At 43.0% G+C, this 27,882-nt stretch overlaps 1 protein-coding gene across 2 annotated transcripts in view; it reads right to left on the minus strand.

Moving 5' to 3' along the window:
- LOC124556856 (plexin-A4) overlaps nucleotides 1-27,370 on the minus strand; it is a 973,893-nt gene extending 946,523 nt beyond the window's left edge. For both annotated transcript variants that reach the window (XM_047130878.1, XM_047130877.1), the window contains exon 1: nucleotides 26,860-27,370. The gene's annotated coding sequence lies outside the window, so the exon portion shown is untranslated. The remainder of the gene's footprint in view (nucleotides 1-26,859) is intronic.
- Nucleotides 27,371-27,882: the final 512 nt, after the last annotated feature.

Genomic DNA, 27,882 nt, shown 5'->3' on the forward strand with positions numbered 1-27,882 from the left:
TAGCTGTTCATCCCCAGCTCGCAGCCTCTTCACCTCGGATGGCACGGCTGTACAGACCCTGTGAATCTCGAGTTGTGCCTCAACGTGTCAGAGGCAAACTATCCATGCACAATAAGCAAATAAGTTTGGTGCTGATACAAAGAAGAGATATGTAGTGTAGTCTCTAAATCACAAATTTTGTGATTTAACATAGCACGCTAGACCCAAAGTACACTCCTGGAAATTGAAATAAGAACACCGTGAATTCATTGTCCCAGGAAGGGGAAACTTTATTGACACATTCCTGGGGTCACATACATCACATGATCACACTGACAGAACCACAGGCACATAGACACAGGCAACAGAGCATGCACAATGTCGGCACTAGTACAGTGTATATCCACCTTTCGCAGCAATGCAGGCTGCTATTCTCCCATGGAGACGATCGAAGAGATGCTGGATGTAGTCCTGTGGAACGGCTTGCCATGCCATTTCCACCTGGCGCCTCAGTTGGACCAGCGTTCGTGCTGGACGTGCAGACCGCGTGAGACGACGCTTCATCCAGTCCCAAACATGCTCAATGGGGGACAGATCCGGAGATCTTGCTGGCCAGGGTAGTTGACTTACACCTTCTAGAGCACGTTGGGTGGCACGGGATACATGCGGACGTGCATTGTCCTGTTGGAACAGCAAGTTCCCTTGCCGGTCTAGGAATGGTAGAACGATGGGTTCGATGACGGTTTGGATGTACCGTGCACTATTCAGTGTCCCCTCGACGATCACCAGTGGTGTACGGCCAGTGTAGGAGGTCGCTCCCCACACCATGATGCGGGGTGTTGGCCCTGTGTGCCTCGGTCGTATGCAGTCCTGATTGTGGCGCTCACCTGCACGGCGCCAAACACGCATACGACCATCATTGGCACCAAGGCAGAAGCGACTCTCATCGTTGAAGACGACACGTCTCCATTCGTCCCTCCATTCACGCCTGTCGCGACACCACTGGAGGCGGGCTGCACGATGTTGGGGCGTGAGCGGAAGACGGCCTAACGGTGTGCGGGACCGTAGCCCAGCTTCATGGAGACGGTTGCGAATGGTCCTCGCCGATACCCCAGGAGCAACAGTGTCCCTAATTTGCTGGGAAGTGGCGGTGCGGTCCCCTACGGCACTGCGTAGGATCCTACGGTCTTGGCGTGCATCCGTGCGTCGCTGCGGTCCGGTCCCAGGTCGACGGGCACGTGCACCTTCCGCCGACCACTGGCGACAACATCGATGTACTGTGGAGACCTCACGCCCCACGTGTTGAGCAATTCGGCGGTACGTCCACCCGGCTTCCCGCATGCCCACTATACGCCCTCGCTCAAAGTCCGTCAACTGCACATACGGTTCACGTCCACGCTGTCGCGCCATGCTACCAGTGTTAAAGACTGCGATGGAGCTCCGTATGCCACGGCAAACTGGCTGACACTGACGACGGCGGTGCACAAATGCTGCGCAGCTAGCGCCATTCGACGGCCAACACCGCGGTTCCTGGTGTGTCCGCTGTGCCGCGCGTGTGATCATTGCTTGTAGAGCCCTCTCGCAGTGTCCGGAGCAAGTATGGTGGGTCTGACACACCGGTGTCAATGTGTTCTTTTTTCCATTTCCAGGAGTGTATGTGCCTTCTGGATCCCAGATGAACGCGTATCTGTGCGCCAAATGACCAAAGGGTAGTATGCAAATTTGTAAATTATTTGTATTCTTTCTTAAAGTAGGTATTTTCTGTACATTTTTTCCCTTAAACACCGTAATGCTTAGTTGTAATGACACATTTGAAATTACATTAAAAATTGTGTTTTATATTCATATACCCGAATTGATACGTAGCATCTTGTCTGTTCTTGTATCTCGGTAGCAAGCTAAAAGCAAAAAGCAAATAAATGTATGTCAATAATTTTGTTAGCCCAAAATGGGTATTGCATGTCGCCGTTCCGCGAACGGCGCTGCTCGACGACAAAAGTTCTCGTGTGGTTTTCAATATGCTCGTAAAACTTTCACCTCGATTTGGCGAAAATGCTTGACAAGCGCATCGTGCTAGAGCAGCAGCATTGGTTGCATCTAACAAGGAAGCCGCGCCTACCCCCTATCGCCAATTTCATCCAAAGTTACGACATATACAGGGCTAGGCAAAAAATGAAACTGCCTTTCGAAAAAGAAAAAAATAGCAATGTGGGCACGGATCGGGCAAGACGAGACCCATTTACGTTAACTTAGTTTCCAGACAGAGGCTGGCGCAGCGGAAAGGATACAGGACAGCAATCGGAGGGAGGTTAAGTTCCATAGTGCTCAGAGCCATTTGAACCATTACTGCTTCTACTGTTTTTATGATAAATATCACCCCAGCACATGTAAATCATCAACTGTAAAATAATAAAACTATCAAATTCTATCTGCGAGATTCTCGTGTACGCATTATAATCCTTTCTGGTAATTAGTCTGCAACCCCAAATTTTCCTGTAAATTTCCTTTTCAGGAAAGTTTTGATAAATACAATTCACTGAGCATTACTTCGGTCGATTTGCAGTGTAAGTAAGGCAGCACTCCGTCTTCAGGCCGCAAGTGGCCCATCGGGACCATCCGACCGCCGTGTCATCCTCACGGGAGATGCAGATAGGAGGGGCGTGTGGTCAGCACACCGCTCTTCCGGTTGTTATGTCGAAGCCGCTACTATTCGGTCGAGTAGCTCCTCAATTGGCATCACGAGGCTGAGTGCACCCCGAAAAATGGCAACAGAGAATGGCGGCCCGGATGGTCATCCATGCAAGTGCCGGCCACGCCCCACAGCGCTTAACTTCAGTGATCTGACGGGAACCGGTGTATCCACTACGGCAAGGCCGTTGCCCAATGTAAGTAACGTATTAAAATGAATTTTCCGCATAAAATTTCGATTACGGTTGTTTAGTTTAACCGTTGGACCATTCGCTGCCTCGAACTCTCACTAACGGAAATAGTTCATTCCTCGCCCGACCTACGCAAAAATGCTATGTTTCTCCCAAACGCTTGGACATCTGGAGATCCCAATTCTGTTAACGTTCATTTCTGACCGACATACACCACAAATTTGGACGAAATTGGCAATGACGAGTATGCGCGGTCCCTTTGGAAGCATCTGCTGCACTCGTGCGAAAACTTAGAAAAATACATTACGTGTATGCTTCCCTCGCGAGCCGTTATTTCGACGCGTCGGTAAGTGAAAGCAGTATAGGGAGCGGCGATGGCATCCGTCGGTGAGAAAGGATGGGTGCTTTCCGCCGGGCACGGCCACGTCCGGCCACGGAGCGGGAAAGTGGCGCTGGCTGCAGCGGCGGGCCTGCAACCGCTTCCCGTTACACTACGTTGGAGAAATATCGGGCACAGGTCGGCTGCGACCCGCAGCCTAGGCGTACCGAGCACGGAGAGGACGCGGCGCGGGGGCGTGTCAAGACGTGCGGCGTGGATTCCTCAGAGCGGCTATTAATATGGGCGCGGGCGGAGCGGGGGTGGAGGCGGCGGCAGCGGCGGCGGCGGCGAAACGCGGGGCGGCAACGCCGCAGCCCTGGTGGGCCCTGCCACAGGTGCCGCCACCGCTGCCCGGGCAGCCCGGGACACCCTCGCCGAGCCTCCCCGCTGCTGCACCCTTACCTGCTGCTGCTGCTGCTGCAGCACGAGCTCACAGACACTGCTGCTACGTGCATACCAAACCGGTGACACCACACGCCAGTTGCGACATCGCTATCGTTTCGGGGGATGCCGAATCAGACGCGAATCCAAGAGGCGTGATGTGGAGGTGTGGTCACGGGGGTACGATCTCTTCCAAAGCTTTTTTGTTTTAGTAGAAACGTGAACTCCGTCCACAGGATCTGGAGGCCCCACTGGTACCGACCGACCACCGTGTCTTCCTCAGCCATGGCGTCATTTGGATGCGATATGGATCGTCATTGTGTCAACACACCGTCCTCCCAACTGTTTTGAGTTTTCGTGACCTGCAGCCGCTACTGCTCGGCGGTCAAGTAGCTCCTGAATTGGTAGCACGGGACTGAGTGTACCCCGTTCCAATCCTCACACTATGAAAATTCCCTGGAAGTAGCGGGAATCGAACAAACATTCCCCGCATGATAGTCAGCTGCCGGCCGGAGTGGCCGAGCGGTTCTAGGCGCTACAGCCTGGAACCGCGCGACCGCTACGGTCGCAAGTTAGATTGCTGCCTCGGGCATGGATGTGTGTGATGTCCTTAGGCTAGTCAGGTTTAAGTAGTTCTAAGTTCTAGGGGACTGATGACCTCAGCAGTTAAGTCCCATAGTGCTCAGAGCCATTTGCACCATTTTTGATAGTCAGCCGCGCTGACCACTCAGAGGCTGTCTTCTCTATTTTCATATACATTCATTCCAAAATGTCTTAGCACATTTTCAGTGAGGAGTCTAACGAAAACAAAGAGGCTCGAAACAGGCAAGGAATTCCATAAATTTGCAACCTGTAAGGAGCGATCGCCGGCCGGTGTGGCCAAGCGGTTCTAGGCGCTTCAGTCTGGAACCGTGCGACCGCTACGGTCGCAGGTTCGAATCCTGCCTCGGGCATGGATGTGTGTGATGTCCTTAGGTTAGTTAGCTTTAAATAGTTCTAAGTTCTAGGGGACTGATGACCTCAGATGTTAAGTCTCATAGTGCTCAGAGCCATTTAAACCATTTTTGAAGGAACAATCAGAACGTTTCTGGAACTTCCTGGCAGATTACAACTGTGTGCCGGACCGAGACTCGAACTCGGGACCTCTGCCTTTCGCGGACAAGTGCCCTACCATCTGAGCTTCCCAAGCACGACTAACGCCCCGTCCTCACAGCTTTACTTCTGCCAGTACCTCGTCTCCTACCTTCCAAACTTTACAGAAGCACTCCTGCACACCTTGCAGAACTAGCACTCCTGAAAGAAATGATATTGCGGAGACATGGCTTAGCCACAGCCTGGGGGATGTTTCCAGAATGAGATTTTCACTCTGCTGCGCAGTGTGCGCTGATATGAAACTTCCTTTCTTTCAGGAGTGCTAGTTCTGCAAAATGTGCAGGAGTGCTTCTGTAAAGTTTGGAAGGTAGGAGACGAGGTACTGGCAGAAGTAAAGCTGTGAGGACGGGGCGTGAGTCGTGCTTGGGTAGCTCAGATGGTAGAGCACTTGCCGACGAAAGGCAAAGTTCCCGAGTTCGAGTCTCGGTCCGACACACAGTTTTAATCTGCCAGGAAGTTTCATATCAGCGCACACTCCGCTGCAGAGTGAAAATCTCATTCTGAAAACGTTTCTGTCCGAAGGCGGTACAGCCCAGAATAGGTACGTCAATGAGGCAAAATCGCCGTGAGCACTGAGGCAATCGTCCCAACGACGCACCAGGTTGAAGATAGTCGTGTGGTAATACATCGTGTCCTGCCTCGTGCGACAAGAGTCGGTGACCCTTCAAGGCCTTTTTTATGAGACCGAAGGCGTGATAATTGCATGTGGAGAGATCAGGACTACAGGGCGGGTGCTCGAATGTCTCCCACTTGAATTGGCCTAATTTCTGCGTTCCGACATTTGCGATATGGGGACGTACGTTATCACGAAGCAGTAACACGTTGATTCTGTTTGGATGCATTTGATAATAACGTCGCCAGCGCTCACGTTTCCGCATTTGCCGCACGCACGCCGGAAGGACACGAATGCCATACTAATCCTCTGCCAACATGTCACTACTTGTATACCCTAACGTATTCGCGCTACGCTGCATATACACTGCAGCAACGCCCTCAAACGTAAACTTTTGATCGCCCCCTTATACTGTATATTTAACACGAGCATTTTTCACAGTCTCGTCCACGTGGATGGGATCCCGTCCTGAACAGCTGTGGAGAATATTCCATCCAAGCAAATGCACCCATTCACAAGCTGAGTGTACGTGCTGCCTGCAACAAACCCGACACGGTTCGTGACGTCAAAGATAGAACCGACAAACGGTACGAAGTCGAGTAAAGACAGCGTTGAAAGTGAAAGAAACCCTACAACCCCCAACTAAGAGAAAAGTGACAGGAAGACTGACTTCCCTAGTATAATATAATGGCCGAAACAGCTTTCCCCTCACTTACATGCTTGCAAAGCAATACCCTGCAAACCTGTGTTTGAAATACTGATAATGGTAACAATACACTTCAATTTTATATCGTATAGATTTCGCTGTTGTAGTACAAAAATTGTTGTTTTTAAAACATAGAAGTAAACTCCACTATGTCAGTTCCCAGAGGTCGACTGTTGCCTACAAGGCAGTACGACGAGCGATGTATGATGGTGGGGCATGTGAACATCATGTCACCGGTCCCTCCAGCCGTTATTGCCAGTAGATGATGCCGCTGCTTCTTTATTCAAGCAGCTCCTCATTTGGAATCACAAAACTGAGTGGATCCCGTTCCATATCTCCCTACCTCAGAAAAAAGATCGAAGAAGGCACTGGGAATCGAATCCAGCTTCTTCCGCACCTGCGACAGCGACGCTAACCGTTCGGTTACGAAGACGGTCTTTATTGCTGTTACAGTTCTTCATTCGATTTATGACACATATAGTTCTCTAATATTGAAACGCATGTTTTTAAAATATACAATTTCTCCGAAATACAATTATCTGAAACTGATAGTAAAGGGATGTCCTAAGCACTCATGTCAACTATTATTATATTATATTAAAATTTTGTATTTATTGTTATTATTATTGACACATTAAAGATGGAGGCGGCAGTTAGTTAAATTTGAAAGGATCCACGCCTTTGCTGAATAGGACGATCACGTAATATCAGTTATGTGGCAATGCGAATGAAAGATTTATTGGAAGCGCTCTGCGAAAATGCAATATATTTGTCAAGAAAATCACAGACAAGACGCTAATGTTACCAATTCTGCGGTACTGTTCGAGGGTATGGAGCCCTTATCAAGTAGGTATGACAACAGATATCAAACACATTCACAGACAGATTGCTAGCATCGTAACAGGTCGGCCCAGCACATACAAAATAGAAACAGAATAAATAATAATAATAATAATAATAATAATAATAATAATAAGTATTTTTATTATGTTCGAGGAACTTAAATTGAAGTTATTGGGAAAAGGACGAAGTAACTCTCGCGAAATCCTGTTGAGAAAATTTGGAGAAGCCGTGTTCGAAGACTATCATGCTATCAACGTTGTATATCTAGCATAGGGATTATGTGATAAAGGTAAGAGACTATGGTGCGTACAGACGCATATGGGCAATCATTTTACCCTCGCCCAATACGGGAATGGAATGCAAAAGAGAATCGACAATGTTGGCACGACGTACTTCCCCCGCCATGCACTGTTCAGCGGCTTGTACAGTGTAAATATGGACGCAGAACCCAAATTTCATATTTTCCCCCAAATTACAACAACTAGCTGAAAGTGAAACTATTGTTTAATAACGTTACGTATACACTCTGGAACCGTGGAATAGCTACAAAATATCGTATATGGCGGCCTAAAGCACTACAATGTACAGCAACTCCACGTGGGATAGAGTCAAAAAATGGGAAGAATGTGGCTGTTGGAGTGAACATATTAATCAAAGCAACTCATTCCAAATATTAGTTTGCGACTTTATTACACTTCGGTAAATAGTCTGATGTGGGATGGACCCACGACAATCATGTAATTATTACCGAGCGTTTCTAGGTGTTTCAGTCTGGAATCGCGCGACTGCTACGGTCGCAGGTTCGAATCCTGCTTCGGGCATGGATGTGTGTGATGTCCTCAGGTTAGTTAGGTTTAAGTAGTTCTAAGTTCTAAGGGACTGATGACCTCAGATGGTAAGTCCCATAGTGCTCAGAGCCATTTGAACCATTTGTAATTGTTAAACGTGGTAGATATTGCTCACGGACGTCTTTATTTATTTATTTTTTTTTTTTGCCATGACCGTGTCCTTCAACTACCGTTTAATAAACGTTTTCTACCCTGACAAAATGGCTAGCAGTTTACCAACGAAACTAAACGGAAGAAAACTGCCAATATGTCATATTTGCGAAGTCTGTTACAAGTATATACTGTCAGTACTAATTTGTGCATGCGAAATATAGACGGTAAATGCGCAGATAGTTAAAAACTGAGTTGTCCAATGAGCAGTGGGTAGAGGATATAAGGAAGACTTTAACGAAACTGAAGTGGAGATGGGCTGAAAGGACAACTTGATGGAAGATGGATTGATGAAATAAAGAATAAGTAGGACAAACTTGTATGCATCAAGTTGCAGACTGGTGTATGATGTTTGGAAGATGCCTGTTTGCAACGTTGCGTGACAAATGGCCGCTGTTGGTGGTGGTGGTGACGCAGCAGATTCATACCTGGAATTCTTTTATTAGCAAATCAGTGTGTAGTTTGTTACTTATAATAAAAAGAAAGGTGACTAATTGTAGGGGAGAGTACTGTACCTAGTACATAGTGTACCTAGGAACACACTGTGTTTGTCGATCGATACTTCAGTCTAATGACTGATTTTGGAATCACACGAAGGAATGTGCACTACAGACCACAATAAGCAATTGCCGCAGTTTTTATTATTAGGCATGAGGTTGTGTTTTGCGCAGCATTTATAAATATTTCGCGTTCTACGCATTTAAATGCTGTATTGTATACTTAAAGCATTTGGAAAATATTGTTAATTCTTCAGCGGTATAATTTTACGCTGAGCAAAATGTTATATATTTCTAGAACTGTTTGCATAACAAGTGGACAGTTACGCCACACTTCGTCGGTCGCGCACCATCTTGTCCTTGAAACAGAAGGTTTTTACCATGGAACATGTGATACTTGCAAATGAATTCAGTTTCTTTAACGCATTAAAAATTTTACCTGTCTTGAAAACGAAATTTTTTATTGGGAGCTTCCATTTCAGATTGGTAGCTGGTTTTTGGTAATACTCGTCCTTAACTTGATTTCACATACTGATTAATGGTATGGAGCAGAGTTATTACGACAATAGACTATTAGATACAGAATTGACAAGATTTTCCCAATTGCAACGCTTTTCAGTTTCAACCGAATATTTGTTGCTAGGTACAAGACTTGTACCCTGGAACATATTTTTACTTTTGGAAAAAACCTTAATTTATCGGAGCGCATAAAAAGTGAATTTCGTCATTTAAAAATATATTAGGCTTCATTTCATTCCCGTACGTAGACAGCGTGAGTCGAGAAACAATGCCAACGTGTTATCTTTTTAGACCTGTCTTCCGCAGTCGCAGTTTTACAAGTAAAATGGGACGCAAGTCTAGTAGAAGCCTTGGCCAGACGCGTTTCGCTATATTTTAAAAAATCTTTGGCTCGTACTAGTGTCCTAAAGATCGTCTTCTTACAGGTAGGTGATTGATATGTATCAAATGGTTCAAACGGCTCTGAGCACTATGGGACTTAACATCTATGGTCATCAGTCCCCTAGAACTTAGAACTACTTAAACCTAACTAACCTAAGGACATCACACAACACCCAGTCATCACGAGGCAGAGAAAATCCCTGACCCCGCCGGGAATCGAACCCGGGAACCCGGGCGTGGGAAGCGAGAACGCTACCGCACGACCACGAGCTGCGGACGGTTGATATGTATCACACTGTACTTTGCACACGAGGTAAACTTGAATTTATAAAATACGAAAATTATTATGTATCCTGTGATAGCACTGTGATATAAATCTAACACCTGTGTGTAGAAGAACCATTATAAATGAAGTAGAACTCCTCCCCTCCCCCCCCCCAAAAAACAAATAAAGTTTATCACTTAAGAAGCTTTAAAATAAAGCGAAACGTGTCAGTTGTAAATAATACCTTTATTAAATCGAACAGACGTAGTAAATCCCTTATTACTTGTTAATTACCAATACAGTTTAGAAGCTTCCGTGTATCACCACATTGACATGTGCGTCTGGTTTTCAGTCTTGACCCCATGGAAACAGGTCTGCGAAAAACACAACATTCATCTGATTCAGATCTGGCGGCAATTGTTAGGATGTGAAGGGTGTGTTTGACACGTTTGCGAGCTGTAGGAAAAATCCACCAACGTAGCTGCGCAGTCATCGCGGCGAGCTGCTAACCGAAGAGGGCCGGGTTCGATTGCCGACCGGGTCGGATATTTTCTACTCTCGAGGACTGGGTTTTGTGTTTTCCTTACGTTCGGATCGTCGCAATTGACATTCCACGGTTGAGATGGCTCTATGGGCATTTACCGAAAGTCACTAAATTAAAAAAAAAAATTTAACTGTAGAGAACATGTAGCGCAAGCAAAAATTTGAAGCTTCAAGGACCGTTTAATCTTTAATGAGATCAGGGAGCACGAACCCGAAGCAGAGGGCGATACGTAAACTCTATGACACTACGATACTAACGGCGAGCTCGACGTTTTCCGTCAACCCATTCTGGCTCGCTGCCCACATTCCTTAACACTGCTCAAGAATAGGACGCACGTGCGTCCGTTTGGAAATAAGCTATAGAACGTTTATACTCCAGCCGAGGAGCAGCTCACATTTTTCTGTGGTGTATCTGAAAGGAAAATTATTAAAAACAGCTCATTTCAAATAGGATTAATTGGAAACACGTGGAATGAAATCAGGCTCCTGGCTCTTTTACCAAGAATAGGATATAATTTTATTTCATCGAAATTAATTGTTCTCTTCAAATGGTTCAAATGGCTCTGAGCACTATGGGACTTAACATCTGTGGTCATCAGTCCCCTAGAACTTAGAACTACATAAACCTAACTAACCTAAGGACATCACACACATCCATGCCCGAGGCAGGATTCGAACCTGCGACCGTAGCGGTCACGCGGTTCCAGACTGAAACGCCTAGAACCGCACGGCCACACGGGCCGGCTGTTCTCTTCACGCTGGATGGCAGCATACTGCTCATTATTATATTTGAAGCTGCTTTAAAATCCCAGTGGGATTGGAAGGCAGTGAAAAAAAAAAAAAACGAAAAAAACTTAGCTACCAAGGGCACTTAAATTTTTAAAACAAACGAACTACTCCACTGACTACCATGCTGTTATCATCTGCTCTGAAGCTGACTTTATAAATCACGGCATCAGTTATACAATACAGAAAAACCGATGTGCGAAATTTACGAATGAAGATAAAAAAGACAGAGGAGAGCAATGGTTTGTTCTTCACGGGGAAGTATAAGAAATAAAACTACGTGGAATATACCTTTTGACAAGCATCACATTTGAAATAATCGGTAAACGTCAAGTAACGGAGATTTTTCCGTAGTTTTATCCTGCTATTTTTTGAAGCATTGCTACATCTGTGCCTTTTCTTACCGTGGATCTAGAACTTCTTGTTCTGGTTGGATACCCCCCTCTTAATACTGGTGGCCAGAGCGAACGCGCGGCCTTGGTACAAGGCCGTCTCATGTCCCTGTCTCCCAAGCTTTAGAAGGGCACTAAGCTGTCAATTTTCTTCTCCCAGAATGTGTGGTCAAACTTCTGGATACCGGAGACGTAATACGTCACGAGAATCCGGATGAAAATTTTACAAGCTAACGTCTATTAGTATCTACAGCGCCGCGCGGGATTAGCCGAGCGGTCTGAGGTGCTGCAGCCATGGACTGTGCGGCTGATCCCGGCGGAGGTTCGAGTCTTCCCTCGGGCATGGGTGTGTGTGTTTGTCCTTAGGATAATTTAGGTGAAGTAGTGTGTAAGCTTAGGCACTAACGACCTTAGCAGTTAAGTCCCATAAGATTTCACAAACATTTTAACATTTCAGCTATCTACAGCGACGATGTTTGGGAAGAAAAAGGATATAGCAAATTTAAGAATATAATCCGTGAACAAGTGAGATAAAACACAGCGTTCCTCGTGACTTAGCAGCATCGGTACTGGAGTGGCCAGTCCCGTTCACATCATCGGCTGTCCAGCTATCAGCTGTTAATTGAACGTTTTCTCCCATGACCACTGCCACATCTCAATTACTGGTGTTTTGGGGTAGGTCGGTCATTTTGTGAACTTGTCGCTTTCTATTCAATAGCTAGGCCACCAGGTACAGAGTGACACTGCATACCTTTTACCGAATTTTGGAAACCACAGGAATCAAAATACTGCAAGGTCGCAGACGCCCTCTGTTAACGATTGCCTGACAACGCTGTAGAGCGGTGGAACGTGCAGACCACAAAATCCCTGATCTTTGACGCATCTGAATCCGCGGAATTTCATTCAACGTCACAGCGCACAGCACAACTCCCTCTCTTCCTCGCGCTGTGTGTGACGCTGGACGCGTATCTAGGTATCTGCTCGGGATGATCTGTCAAAAAAAACATCGAATTAGACGAATTAAAAGACCGACTGCTACCTACGTGTAGTTTCCGACAGTAGGATATTTTAGTCAATGTGACACATGAATAAAGAAGCATTGTCATCGCTGACTTACGAGCCAACATGGGCAGCTGTGTTGACAGCTATCTCCCGCAGGTTTTATAACGTTCCTAAAATGGTTCTCTGATAAGCGGACCATCAGTCCTATTAAACATAGATCTTGATGAGTCTTAGATATGTTCTAGAGGGACCTGTCCCGAGTATCTGGCTAGCGGCTTTTCATGTGACGGTCCCTGTTTCCAGAGAAAAATCGACGCTCAAGTTTTATGCGTACCTCCTATACCTGTAATGTTAATCATGTTTAGGCGAAGCGAGCGTAGCGCTGCAGCTAAGGCACCGCTAACACGATAGCGACACTGCTTCCAATCCTGCCTGTGTACTTTTTCTTTTCTTTCAATTTTATCGTAAAGAATACCATTAAACATTATATGTCTTACAAAATTATTCAAAAATATTCATTTTCGCCAGGATAATTCCAGCAGTAAATCAATAATCACAGCAAACTTTCTTCCACTGTGCATTCCGTTTGTTACAGAGTAGATTACAGAATCGCCTTACTCGCTGCTTCTTACTGTGCTAGAACAGAACTCCGGATGTTATTTGTCGTAGAAACAAAGGAAACATATTCGTAGAACACAGCACGAATTTAATGAACGCTATTGCCTTGCACGCGCACGGATTTTTCAGAAGCTATACCGTACCGGAAAACAGAGATCGTTTAAATTTTAAAAAAAGAGTGTTCTTTCTTCAGTCCTATTCGAATCAGGTGACAGCATGCGCACAAAATTGATGCAGAATTGAAGAACGTATTTTCATGGCATCTTCCCTCCAAGATAGTCTTTAGCAATTTTGTCGTTTTTCCCGAAAATTTTTACCTGTGTGTAAAAATAAATATCACAGGAATGGCAAAATGGAGTACATTTGGGTGGGATAATTTTTACGGTGTAGGTAAACGGTGCACCTGTTTCATCTACAAAGACTTGATCGTAAAGTGATCAATGTGCCCTTCCCATGAATCAATAATGTAAAGAATTTTCTCTTGTCCCACGTACGTTCAACAACGACAGATTTTGAAAACGCTACATACAGCACTTTTGTAACTTCCCTGATATCGTGCAGCTCGCAATTGTATATTTTAATCGAAGAGTCAACTCTTTTTTTGAACAAACCAACCAATTTTCCGGATGGTTGCTGCATATATAAAAATGCGTAAGAGAATATGCAGTTAGAGTATACTGCCCTGCGAAGGAATGACTAATGCTATTCAAATCTTTTTTCTGCGAAGGGACAGTTTGTACTCCTCGTTTCGGAAGGGGTCTATTGTACGCCGATTGGCAGACGGTTTGTTTAGTATTAACCACGTAATCGAGGCCACAATTACGATGAGTACTTTCGTCTGTATCTGGAATCCTCTCCCAACTGCATGTACTATTTAATGATATTCGGTACTAAGAAGGAAAAAAAAAGTATACAGGTAGGATTGGAACCAGTACCACCAGGGCGTTAGGGATGAACCTTGGCCGCTGCCGTATGTTCGCTTGGGCCGAAACATGGTTAACGTTCCAGATATAGGAGGTACGCATGAAATTTTAACATCGATTTTCTCGGGAATTAGGGGCCGTGGCGTGAAAAGCTGCTAGCTCGTTACTCCGGACAGGTGCCTCTATGTGTTGTTGTGGCCTTCAGTCCAGAAACTGGTTTGATGCAGCTCTCCATGCTACTCTATCTTGTGCAAGCTTCATCTCCCAGTACCTACTGCAACCTATGTCCTTCTGAATCTGCTTAGTGTATTCATCTCTTGGTCTCCCTCTACGATTTTTACCCTCCACGCTGCCCTCCAATACTAAATTAGTGATCCCTTGATGCCTCAGAATATGCCCTACCAACGGTTCCCTTCTTCTAGTCAAGTTGTACCACAAACTCCTCTTCTCTCCAATTCTGTTCAGTGCCTCCTCATTAGTTACGTGATCTACCCATCTAATCTTCAGCATTCTTCTGCAGCACCACATTTCGAAAGTTTCTATTCTCTTCTTGTCTAAACTATTTATCGTCCACGTTTCACTTCCATACATGGCTACACACCATACAAATAGTTTCAGAAACGACTTCCTGGCTCGTAAATCTATACTCGATGTTAACATATTTTTTCTCTTCTTCAGAAACGCTTTCCTTTCCATTGTCAGTCTACATTTTATATCCTCTCTTGTTCGACCATCATCAGTTATTTTGCTCCTCAAATAGCAAAACTCCTTTACTACTTTAAGCGTCTCATTACCTAATCTAATTCCCGCAGCATCGCCCGATTTAATTCGACTACATTCCATTATCCTCGTTTTGCTTTTGTTGGTGTTTACCTTATATCCTCTTTTCAAGACACTGTCCATTCCGTTCAGTTGCTCTCCCAGGTCCTTTGCCTCTACAACATACATCAAGCTCGTCAAAATTCGTGGTTCATATGTGTGATGGTTCCCTCGTGAGAAGCAACCAGATTTCTTTTATACAGATGGAGCTGCGTTAGGTCGTGGCAAATTTACTGTGTAGTGACTCACAGTTAAAGAAAAATATATTTTTAATGAACTATCACTTTTAATAAAACTGCGGGCATTTGAGGGCAGAAGGAAAGAGAGGAGGAAAACTTGTAACATAGTGATAGAGCCGATGTACGAAAGAGCGAATCTCCAGTGCTTGCATTGCATCGAAAATAATATTCTGATGGCAACAGGTTGTGTGTAAATGTCAGTGGGCATAGGCAACCATGGTTACGGCTGTATTAACAGAGACAGTAAGAGAATCGGACTTTCATTAATCAATTATCACATCTAAAGATGGAAGCGGTCGCGGGAACATTTCAAAAAATCTCAGACTCCAGACATTGTTCACTACGGAAGACCACCAATGACTGAAACACATTAACAGAGGCTTTTCTGAGTACAACCAAAGGTATTCGATTCCAATACCTTTACTGTTCGCGCGACTGTGTAACAGAATCGTATTTTACCGTTTTGTCCACCTTTACCGTCATTTATTCCCGATTTAATTCGTCTACAGGCGTCACTTTTCAGCAGATGTTTTTGAATGAGCCGCCGCCGACTGCATTAGGCGGCAGGTGCAGTGAGGCTCAACGCCCACGACACAGCTTTGGGCCGGACACGTGTCATCAGCACGCGTATTTCAGCGGAATAACGGCAACCACGTTTCCGCAGGAAACACGCCGCTGTGGATTCTCGCAACAATAAGTTATCGCGCCGTACCATTCTCCCGCCAACAAATGGCTGCGGTCGGTCCAACGCGAACGCGCGCATTTCGTCCGCGCCAGCTTTCTCCTATGACTGCGCGGCACATCTGGCGAAAACAAAGCCACAGCTGCACCTGACACAATTTGCCTGTCCACACATTTAATTACAGTGTCTGCCGAACATTCCCAGCATCCGCTCTTTTACTGTTAGAAGCATTTTACAAAAAACGCTAAAAACGACACCATAAATATGAGCTGTATTGCGCGGATGTAACCTACTCTACACTGAAGTAAGGCGAACCTACGCTTGTAGCATTCGTAGATTTCTGGAACGTTTCTGACAATTTCGACTGCTGGCCGCGGTGGCCGACCGGTTCTAGGCGCTTCAGTCCGGAACCACGCGGCTGCTACGGTCGCAGGTTCGAATCCTGCCTCGGGCTTGGATGTGTGTGATGTCCTTTAGGTTTAAGTAGTTCTTAGGGGACTGATGACCTCAGCTGTTAAGTCCCATAGTGCTTAGAGCCATTTTTGAACAATTTCGACTGGAATCCGCTTGTAGAAATTCGGAAGGTAGCTGGGATAAAATACAGGGACGAAACATTATCTTCAACAAACACAAAAACCCGACTGTAGTTGTAAGACATGAAAAGAAATCAGTACATGAGAAGGGGGTGAAAAAGGTACACTGAGCAAGCAGTGAAGAGAATCGAAGACAAATTTGGAAAAGGAATTACGGATCAGGATCTTTGGTGATGACAAGGTAACTCTGTCGGAGACGGCAGACAACTTGAAATAGCAGTTAAACTTGACAGATGGTGTCTTGAAAAGAGATTGAGAGATCATCATCATCATACATATTATTTCTCAAGTTAATATCCCTTTTTCTCCATAGATACTAATCGTACAGGAATGAATCAAATATCATTAGAAAGGTTTTGCAGCCTGCTTCTGTCATTGCATACCGATTTTGCGCTAAAACTTACAGTTTATGGTAAATTTTAACATAAAACAGATTTAACCATCATAGGCAAAAGGACGTCATGGATGCCCAGCTTTCTACCTGTATTTTACGAAGCTAATTTATTAATTACGAGTAAGACGCCCTTTTCCTATTATCTTATTACAAACACTACATTATTTGATTAACGTCTCACGGTCGGGATTCATAGTCACTTAGAATTTTTTGAAGGACGTCATATTCACCGTTGACTGTAGAAATGATTTATTTCACAATTGCAATTTCGGCTTTTGGGCCATTTTCAAGTGGTATTGAAAGATTTTGCTTCAGCACATATCTATTTTTAAAATCCTCTAACATGTATACATGCCATCGCCAAAACTAAGCGTTTTCACTGTAGAATTGCATCGAAATACAGTTGGTATTACCTCTATTTCTACAGTGAAGAGACTTATTTTTCACGATGGTATGTATACATGTCAGAGGATTTTGAAGTCTGTCATGTGCTGAAGCAAAATCTTTTGCAGTACCACTTGAAAACGGCCCTAGGCCGGTTTTGCAACTGTGAAATACATGATTTTTAGTCAGCGGCGAATATGGCGTTTAAAAAAAAACTTTTTATTTGTTTTAAAGTATTCAATAGCCGGATACTTTGCACACAGCTTTGTCACACATAAAACCGAGACTACTGCGGTAATCCATTATCTCTACCCGTCTTAAAGCTGACTTTTCTCAACGAATACACTTTTCGAAACGCCAAACATATTTTTCACTGTGCTTTAGCTATTGTTCCCACGGCGTAACATTCTTACTGTAACTGAAAATGTTTGTCGAATTAGAGTTATGGGTTATGTGGCCCTAGTTACAGTCCCTGGTCTCTGCCCATCATACAAGCTGGAACGAAAGTTCCGAATGCAATATATAGTTTTTGATACACGGATAGGTATACAGAAGAATGTACCATTAAATCATGATTATTATTGCGAGTCGTTTGGTTCATTTTTAAAGACGTCTTCTGTTCATTCCCACAACTACCCTTATCCCAATAACTACACTTATTACAAAGACTGTCTTTATCCAAAACTATAAAAGTGCGAAAGTTTCGCAAAGTCCCCTGGTCAACAAAAATAAAACTAGGGTAATGGAATGTACTTTAACTAATTCATGTGATGCTACTAGATTTGGAAATGAGACACTAAAAATAGCGGATGAACTTTGTTATCCGGCCAGCAAGATAAATGTCGAAGTACAAAGCATTAAGCACAGCAGTAACATTTAGCTTTCAAAATAGCTGAGCACTATGGGACTTAGCATCTGAGGTCATCAGTCCCCCAGACTTAGAACTACTTAAACCTAACTAACCTAAGTACATCACACACATCCATGCCCGAGGCAGGATTCGAACCTGCGACCGTAGCGGTCGCGCAGTTCCAGACTGAAGCGCCTAGAACCGCTCGGCCACTCCGGCCGGCAATTTAGCTTTCAGCCTTGCTAAGCAAGAAATGCAATATTTTTATTGAGGGATGTAGCTCCATGATTAAATATTGGTCGATGGATAAGTGCCAATCTTCAATCAATTATGTTCGTAATATTCACTGATGAAGTTGGCTTCACATGCAACACCATCTACAACACCCGTAATTCACATCACCTGCGGGACAAAAACTGGAAAAAAAATAATTAAAAATCTGAACACAAATTTTCAACTTCGCTGTTCTGTATATAAAGTGTGGTGTGATCAGCAGTTGCCAGTTTGGCCTGTTTCCTTATCGCACCACAACGCAAGGCTCAATGCGAAGTCTTTCAGTAAAACTGACCCACGATTTAGATCCTGAACAAATTATCTGTCAGGCAGCGCATGTGAATCTAACAGTCCTGGGGCCGCATCGGTCACGTTCATTGCCCATCAGGATTTGCCGGGCCTTACTCTATAAGAAACATGTCTGTAAAGTTAGCAGAAAAGCAGATCCGAAACTAAAAATGTAGCCAGAAGAACGGATTGATCGTTCGCATTATAAATAGTGCTATTCCACAACAACACACCAAGACGACCTCGGATGGATAACACGCAATGTTGTGAAGAACGCTGAAAAGTTTACTGAACTTGCCGGTCGAATGTCTGTAAATTGAGCTGAAACTGTTGTCAATTATACGCGCCTTTTGAGTTCAATAATATTTTAATACGCTATTTGTGCATTCTTGAGTATTTTTGATGAGATCTGATCTGTGCATAGCATTCCAACAGCTAGCTAAAATTAGACAGAGGACAATGTCAATTTTTTACCTCTAAACAGTTGTGACTGCCGTCTTCTTCAACATTTACCATTTCTTCTCAAACACGTCAAACAGGTATCAGACATGGACTTCCAATTTCAAATGGCTGAAGACAGTATCGAGTACACTTCTTAAAAAAAAAAAGCATCACTGTACGTACATCCGTAAGGGTGACAGTAAGAGTAAACGAATGAGTGTGTACTTGATCGTCGTGGCGATCTCAAGTCAAGCTACTTTTCCTAGCGCCAAACTTACACTTTTGTTTCGTTTCTTCTCCACTAATGGACTATTACCGCAGTGGTCTATCCACAACAGACAGCCGGTGTCCGTCCGAAATGTGAAATTCAGGAATTATAATTACAAACATTTCTCATTACGTCCCTTCAGCACACTTCGCCAAAATATTTTACCAATTTTTTTATCACAATTTCCACACACGTGTTTTCTGTAATCACATAATTTCTCATAACAACCCATCGATGGCAATCACCAACTGAATAAAGCGCTTGAGAAAAACCTTGAAGGAAAACTGCAGGGGTTTCAATGAAGTCTACTGCAGGTTACCAGTAATATTTCCCATTCTCACTCTTTTCCTAGACCATTCAAGGGTGTGTCCGCATCAGGACAACAGAGTTACCCTTACACAACAATAACAGTCATCAGCTGTGAAGGATGTTAAAGCTGGCAATAAATATCTGGACTCCTTTTCAGACCTCCACTTCGAAAATTTTTATGAATAATGCAAATCATCTTTCTTGCCCCGTCTTACTTCTGTGGCGCTTTTGCGCTGACTAAACGAGCGCATGAGGGATCGTGAAGCTCCCCGGTTAGTTCTTTTTGCTGTGGGTGTCACAATGATGATCAATATTCATCTTTTTTCATGAACACTGTCAACAACCGCGGCCGTTGTTCACTTGGTTCTCATATCTAGGCTTTGTGCCTTTGCACACTGGCTAACAGCCCGTCATTTTCATCGTTGTACTCAAAGAAATCTTCAGCTTAATCCACAGTTTGCATCCGCATCATACAGGCACAAATATTCGCTACATTCTCAGAATGCTATGGCACTGACGATTCACGAAGTTTTAAATTTGCAGCGCCCTCCAACAATAGTTTAGGCATTAAACTAAGAAAAGCTTGTGTGTTACCAAAGGGCCCCGTGTTCAAAATCTCAGTTGTCATTATCGTGCCATTATCCGTATGTCCGTCGTATATGTGGTGTTTTGAACTAACTGTTGTTACAACTTTTCAACAGAGGTTCGCAAGCGACTTCGGCTTGCTGTGTTGACTAAATAAAAAACAATTCTAGAATCAGGGCACTGAGCGAAGCAATGAGGCGAAGCCGAAACGACGGGTAGCTGGCCCCTGCGTGTTACGCCGTCCGCCCAACTAGCGCCAGTGTACTGTATCTTACGTTAATTTCGAAGCACAAATGTTTTCAAAATACTTACACCACTTTATGGGCAGCAATGTAATCTGATAATACATACTTCTAAAATATATCTGAAGTTCTGCCTTCACAGTGCTACCTTCCGGTCTTACGTTACTAGAATTTTTTTCGTACAGGTTGAAACTTCAAAGGAGAGTGACTACATAAAAAAATGTACTGCCTCTGAAGCGCTACGTGCACAGTAAGGACGAGATTCTGCTCCAATACTTTAAAATACCTTAGTGCGAATTTTAAGGCGAAGATTTACCGTGAAATTTGTCCTGCTTGTTGAACGTTTTTGCAACACTCTCGCGCTGACTGGGCATACTCGTGACGAATCGCAAAACCCCTCTTCGAATCTTTCCATCTCCTGCAATATTCTACCTAGGTAAAGGCCCTAGGCTAACTAACAGCACTTAAGAAAGGGTCATATAAGAGTTCTGAAGTATTCTCCATGCATCTCCCTTACTTATCCTCCTCAGTCTGTTTCCCCAATACTAGATTTATATGGTTTTTCACCTTAAAAACTTCTGATAGACCATCGGTCGATTAATATTAACTGCTGGACATAGTCCTCCCCGACATTTTTCCATTACTTACGGTGCTGTCATACGCATACATGCTGCTGTTATCTGTTTTCTAGTAACTAAATGGTTCAAATGGCTCTGAGCACTATGGGACTTAACATCTATGGTCATCAGACCCTATAACTTAGAACTACCCAAACCTAACCAACCTGAGGACAACACACAACACCCAGTCATCACGAGGCAGAGAAATTTCTAGTAACTACCAAGATTCCGTTTGGCCATGGCCTTTTTCTTTTCTTAACACTTGGAATCTAGCAGTGAATTCCCCTGATCTGTCTACTATGCATTCGCCTGGCTACACCTCTTTTTTACCTCAGTTTAATGACAGTATTCCACTCCAACCTATTCCCTTATCCATTTGTTCATTTTCCTGTCTCTCTATTTCTCAATAGGCATCCCTCCATTGTATGCTTATGGCAGAAACACAAGGATGTGTGTGTGTGTTGACACTGACCCCAAAAACTGCTGTGTGACAGTACAATAAAACAATACATTTTCGCTTTTTTTTTTTTTTTTTTTTTTTTTTTTTTTTTTTACATGCGGTGCATTATATTTTCTTACGTTGTAGATCAACAATCTTTTATCTTGAACTCTTCCTGCACCTCGCAATTAATTATTAGTGTTGGAATGTTTCTGATTAATTAGCTGATACTAGGAGCGAGCTTTTCCAACTAGTTATCCCGACTGGCTTCACCGTGAAAGCCGGCCGCGGTGGCCGAGCGGTTCTAGGCACTTCAGTCCGGAACCGCGCGACTGCTACGGTCGCAGGTTCGAATACTGCCTCGGGCATGGATGTGTGTGATGTCCTTAGGTTAGTTTGGTTTAAATAGTTCTAAGTTCTCGGGGACTGATGACCTCAGCTGTTGAGTCCCATAGTGCTCAGGGCCATTTGAGCCCTTTTTTTTTTCACCGTGAAAACGAAAAGCAGCGACTAGTCTGAATGTTGGCCCACTGCTGATTGTATTACCAAACGCGATGACATTTACCTTTGAATAATGGGTAGGAACGATGCTCCACTCTTATCGTAAAGTTATATAAGCTTGAACTATTGAGGTTTCGTAAAGTCGAGAGAAAAGCGTATTGTGCAATGCTGTAATACGGTATTCGCTGTGAACAAATCTGCAAGATACTGTAATTGTTTAAGAGTTAACAGTCCACGGTGAAGGGTATTTCGCAGTAATGTTAAAGAATTTATGTCCTATTCAGTCCGCATATTGAGTGAGGGAAAAGTAACAATCTATATGCCTCTGTATGCGCTCTCATCTTATTCTTAGTATCCCTACTTAAGATGCAGAATATGGCAGAGAACTGTAGCACAATCCCAGTCGAAAACAGGTTCGATAAATATATCTGACTGTCGTATTTAGAAAACGTTTATGTCAATTGACTCCCCGCGGAAGCCTACGCAATTATATATCCAACTAGGTTTAGAGAAAAAATGGTTTGTTTCTTCCGAAGATCGCCTTTCAAGTTCTCTCTATCGCACCTTGACATGAGCTGTACCGGCGTATTATCATCCGTGCAATGTGTATCTGGACTCACAGAAAACACTGCACTGACTTAATGTTTCGCGTACGTTGCCAGCGCAGTCACGAGTAAATGCGTTGCATATATATTATTCCAGACGGTTTGAAACGAAACATTTATAAATGTATACCTCTGACTACTCTGTGGTGGTACCTTCAGATGTATTAAGATGAAAGCAGCCATAATGTGCCACCGGCAACGGAGTACAAGTTCGCACGCATGGCTAACAAGGAACTAAGAACTAATTCCGTCGTGTGAACCAGTTCTTCAGTAACGACAAGTTGTATGCGAGTTCACAGTTCTGTTATACGTTTGACACACAAGACAATCTTGCTATCTGGTATCAGATAACAGTGAATAACCGTTAGGCGAAAGTCAGGGAAGAACCATTCTAAAATACCCTTCATACGAAAAACTCAAATAACCTTGAAAATTATCGATGTCTTTCATAGATTACTTGATGCCGCAGTACCTCCAAGTAAAACACGACGGAATGTAATATTTAAGTTTCAGTAATCACTATCCTGCTATCTGAAGATGATTCTCAAAATACTTATACAAGCAATGGAAATACTACAAGACTATAAAGCGTCAGATTGTGTCACAGCACGAGCAGTACAACCGTTACCATTAATCCTAGAATATTATACCAATTTTGATTCCTTCCATACCTATACCTTCATTGATTCGACTAACACACCTAGGTTTGGCCAGGAAAATTGTTAAAAAGCGGCGCAACGGTAGAATTATAAACCCTCCCCTCCACAACAATAGGGGGTTATTGACGGGGAATGTGTTAGCCGAATCGACTACCGGTAGTACTTTAGGGTTAAATTTGTTATTTACTGAAATAGCATTTTATGCAGGTAATTTGCAATAACGTTGTTCACTTCGATGCCTCTTGCGAGTAAGTTATACTACCTAGACTCAGGAAAAATACACGAACTTAACGTTGCATCAGTCACAAAACCAAAATGTACACACCAGTTTAGTACACAGTCTTACTGTACTTCCCATACATAGTTCTGAGGCGCAAGAAGGAAGATACTAACATCATCTACTACATTTTTCCCAATGGAATTAATGAAGTATATAATCATAATATAATTGTTGTACGCGATCGAATGTGAAATGTATACGGTTTTATTCTCACCCCTCAAACTGCACGGGACTATAGACTGTAGTATGATCTTTCAATTTGTTTTACTTTGAGGATGCAAAATTTTTACTTACAAACTCTTGTCGATCAATGTGCGCAGAAGATCACGCACTCCCAGTAAATGCATGAGACTTCAGCGTTGCCAACAGAAGAGCCCAAACAACCAATCATGACGTTACAGTAAGTAACTTCGAGCTCGTATTTTACTGTTATCAATATTTCGAAGACAGTCTAAGGAAGACAAAATTTTATTACAAGTGATCTGGTACACTGAGTTACAGGGATAACATACGTTGTAATTTAAAAGCATATGTATATGTATAACGCTATTAAAATTTCCCATGCCGAATGTTCGAATCTTTCGTTGAAACTAATAATGAAAACAAGCTGACGCTAACAGACAATGTAATGGCAACTTGCAATTTACTGAAGTAAATCTGACATTGTTACGTAGGAATGATTTAAATGTGTTAAGCATTCTACGTGGTCGACATGCATATGTTTGCGATGGCAGCTTCTATATTTAACAGAAAAACCCTAAAACGTGGTTGAAACTTCGTTATGCTTGTTTGATTTGTATTGCTTAGTTTATGAACTATTTCAGCCTGATGAACTGTTGTGACTGATGAATAATGATTCTCAGGAGGAAAAACTATTATATATTTAAATAATCATGAGTGTAGTAAGGCAGTTATAGGAAATATGACTCTGTAACTGGTGAAAAAATCCAAACGATCAAAGATTTTACCAAACAGATACGGCTGATTACACATCTTTACGTTATTAATAATCAGAACAATAAATACTGTCACTGAGGGAAGAGGTCACTACAGTCTAATTTAATACAATTACCGACGCTGATCCAAAATATTTCATTTTCTATGTCGCATAAAATGTAAATGCAGACAAACAAATCTCATCAAATGTAATAAAAACCGCAGAACTAGAAATACTTATATGCCTTCAGTTGGAAACCTCTCTGCCGTTCTCGATGTTCGCTTATGTTTGTTGACATCAATTATATTTATAATCCGATGTGTGGCTACAGCGAGACGTAACTAGGCTTACGAGCTTCCCAGTATTTTGAGAATAATGATGAAGGCAGATGACACGCACATATTAACCACGTGAATAAAATCTTGACAGGAATGGAGGAGATACGCGACACAAGAAGGGTACTTTTTCCTCCTCTTATTGTACGTCTTCGTTATATCTATATAATCGGCTTTAACTTCTAAGAAATCACGACGCACTGGGCGATATGCAATCGCAAAAACTCAGCCGGGATCTTGCAGAAATGGAAAAATTTTGCCTAAAGATTTATACAGGAATTAAAAAATTAATAATAACAGCGGATTAGGCTTTAAAATGCACCTAAGGCTTCGAGAAGTTTTTAGGGCTTCTAAAAACCGTCTTTGTTGTGGGTAGAGACGCTAGCGCTATAAAAACAACAAGAACTTGTAAAGAAACCGCAAAATTCCATCGAATGAAGCAACACAATTCGAGAACTTTTATGTCCTTGAAGTTCTATACGAAGAGATTGAAAAGGCAACCATATCAGGAAAGTTACACCACCCCCTCGCCCCGAACAAAATAACAGCCGCAATTCAACAGGGAGAACTCAGCTGGCTACTGGAAGTAATAACTAACTGCGCTACAAAAGAAAATTTTGACAATTTAAACACCTCGATATTGTTGTTTATACGGTACAGATTGCTAAAAGGATGTAAGTGTTTGTCGGTTACAGAAAACGATGAACAAATATACTCTCATTCATCTGTATTCGTCCTCCTTAGGATTCCTCAGTCATAATTTAGGATACAATACAGTCCGTTCTATGAAATCCAATAACAGTTAAATTTACATAGTCCTCGAGTCACTGATAAAAAATACCAATAAATTCGTGTTTACACATGTACACACAGAAATGTTTCAAAAGACACGTTAAGGAAATTTAATGCTTTTGGAAAAAAAAAAAATCACCCAAAGCTTTGAAAGCAAAGTTTTTGATTTTTGCAACAATAGAACATTAAGCAAGTGAGTAGAAGTGTTATAAGAGCTTTCTTGAAACACCCAGCTATGAAAGTAGTGAAGCCTGTAACCTCAGTGAGCCTAGAATAACGCCACGACCGAACTACGTTTGTTTTTCCAACTAATTGGCTGTTATTCGGTAGAACATGATACCATCACTGACAAGTATATAACGTGCTTTACACTTATGCCTTTTACAATACTGGAAGTAAATGTAATCGCATTTAAGTTGCAGGGAATGTAATAATAGAATTCTTATCTCCCCACTTTTCTTTAACTTTGCTGTACTGTCTGTATTTCTCGGTATGTGATATGCAGGGTACACGAACTTACGCAAAAATAAACAACTGAAAGTAAACACTATAACGTTTTCAGAGCCCCTGGAATTATTTCTTAACTGCGCATAAGATAACACAAGGAACTGCCATAAAAATATATTTAAAAACCACACACAACAAAAAACACCCCCCTAACGGTCCGCTGCTGTTCATCTGTGACAAGCCTCTTCATAAAAATTCTGGATCATATAAATAATCCACGTGGCTAAACTATTTTCTGCAACTATAGGAAAAAAATATAGTCCCAGGTCTTCGAAAGTCATGCACAGCATTCACTGAACAGAGAAATTTAAAAAAAGAAAAAGAAAACGATAATTTCGTAGTTCAAAAACGCCATAAATTTTAGATGCGTAAGAACTGCAGAATATACACTTGCTTTCCGGTATATACGTTTGCGCAGCTAATGTTTCATGCTAAAATGGTGATCAGCATTTTAAAGCAATTCTAATCAATCCAGTTCAAACCACAGTCCACTTGGGTTAATAAATACGTGGCTTGAACTAGAAATAATATCGTCACGGACACTGTTCGTTCTCTTTGAACGGTATAGTATTCTATTACTATAAGAGTGGATTTAATGCAATAGTGGAACGCGACTGTGAAGTATCATATTACAAACGTGGAGTGTGATGTCAAGCAGCAATTACCCTAGGAACTACTGGTCGTCCATTAACTGTAATATCGCCAGAATTTCCTAGGTGTATGCATGGGGATGTAGAAAGACGCCGGAAGATGGGTAACGCATTCTCAATGATACACACACACAGACATACACGCACACACTCTGACAAAGGGGTGGGGGAAGCCTTGGCTTGGAACCAGAGTTCCTTGGCTATCCCCAGAGAAGGAAAACTTCGCAAGTTTCACCTCACACCATCAGTAAACAGCACTACAGGATGTAAACTAAAACATTGTGATGATAAACAATATGCGGTCAACTTACCTTGAGACGAACGGCAGTCCAGCAAAAAATGTCTATGTCTAAAGCTGCAGAACTAAAACATCCAGCATGCACCTCTCACTAATTCACGCCGTAAAGGTTGTCGTTGAACTGTCTAATCCCACAATTAATACGAAAAGTCGGCGTCGTCACTTTTGAGCACAAATTCGTTACTTCACAATTTTTGCCATTTTATTAATCACACGCACACAAACACATTTCACTACTTGTACGCATATGTGCGGGCCTCGCTTCGGCCGTTTTATCTGTTCATTTCCAATAGAGAGACGGCATGGTTAAGATTTTTTCTGGTTAGAGGCTTTCTCAATTTTTGTTAGATGTAAACTACCGTATAAATTTCAGTATACTACAAACTGAAACCTTTCAAATCCACATAAAGCTTCCCACCACACTCGCACATACGTTAAATTGAAAATTTAGCTGAAGGAATGTGACAAAAATACATTTTTTAAAAAAGCCGCTGAAAACTACCTCCCCTCCCGGCCGTTGACTCGGCGACTCGTCACTGAATGACAACGGCCGGCCCGGCTCTTTCTGCTCTCCCCAGAGAAGCCTCCCCTCCTCCCCACCATTCAGATAGGTGCTCCCCTCCACGCGCATGCGCAGAGACGGGATGCGCGGTCGGGGCAGTCCCGTACCCAATGCATTATGCTTTATTCGATATTATCAGCTTTACGTTCGCACTTGTAGAAACGCTTAAGTTTTGCGTTAATACTTGCACAAAAGTGAAATTCAGGCCGTGTCGCTGTGTGATGGTAGGTTCCTTTACATGTTGACGAGTCTGGTGTATTCTGTGTTCTTCTTTCGAGCGAATAATTAATTCAAGAATAAAGTAATGTTGATTCATGTTGTACTCATCTGGAAATCTGTTTATCGTAACACGATTGCATAACGGCATATTTCCTACAAAATAGCTCTATTCGTCTATTACCATCAAAGCGAAGTAGGCAAGGAGTATTAACTTGTCTCAGTAGTCAGAAACAGATAAAGAGGAGTTCGAGAGCA

The sequence above is a fragment of the Schistocerca americana genome, chromosome X (assembly GCF_021461395.2).
Source record: "Schistocerca americana isolate TAMUIC-IGC-003095 chromosome X, iqSchAmer2.1, whole genome shotgun sequence".
Lineage (NCBI taxonomy): Eukaryota > Metazoa > Arthropoda > Insecta > Orthoptera > Acrididae > Schistocerca > Schistocerca americana.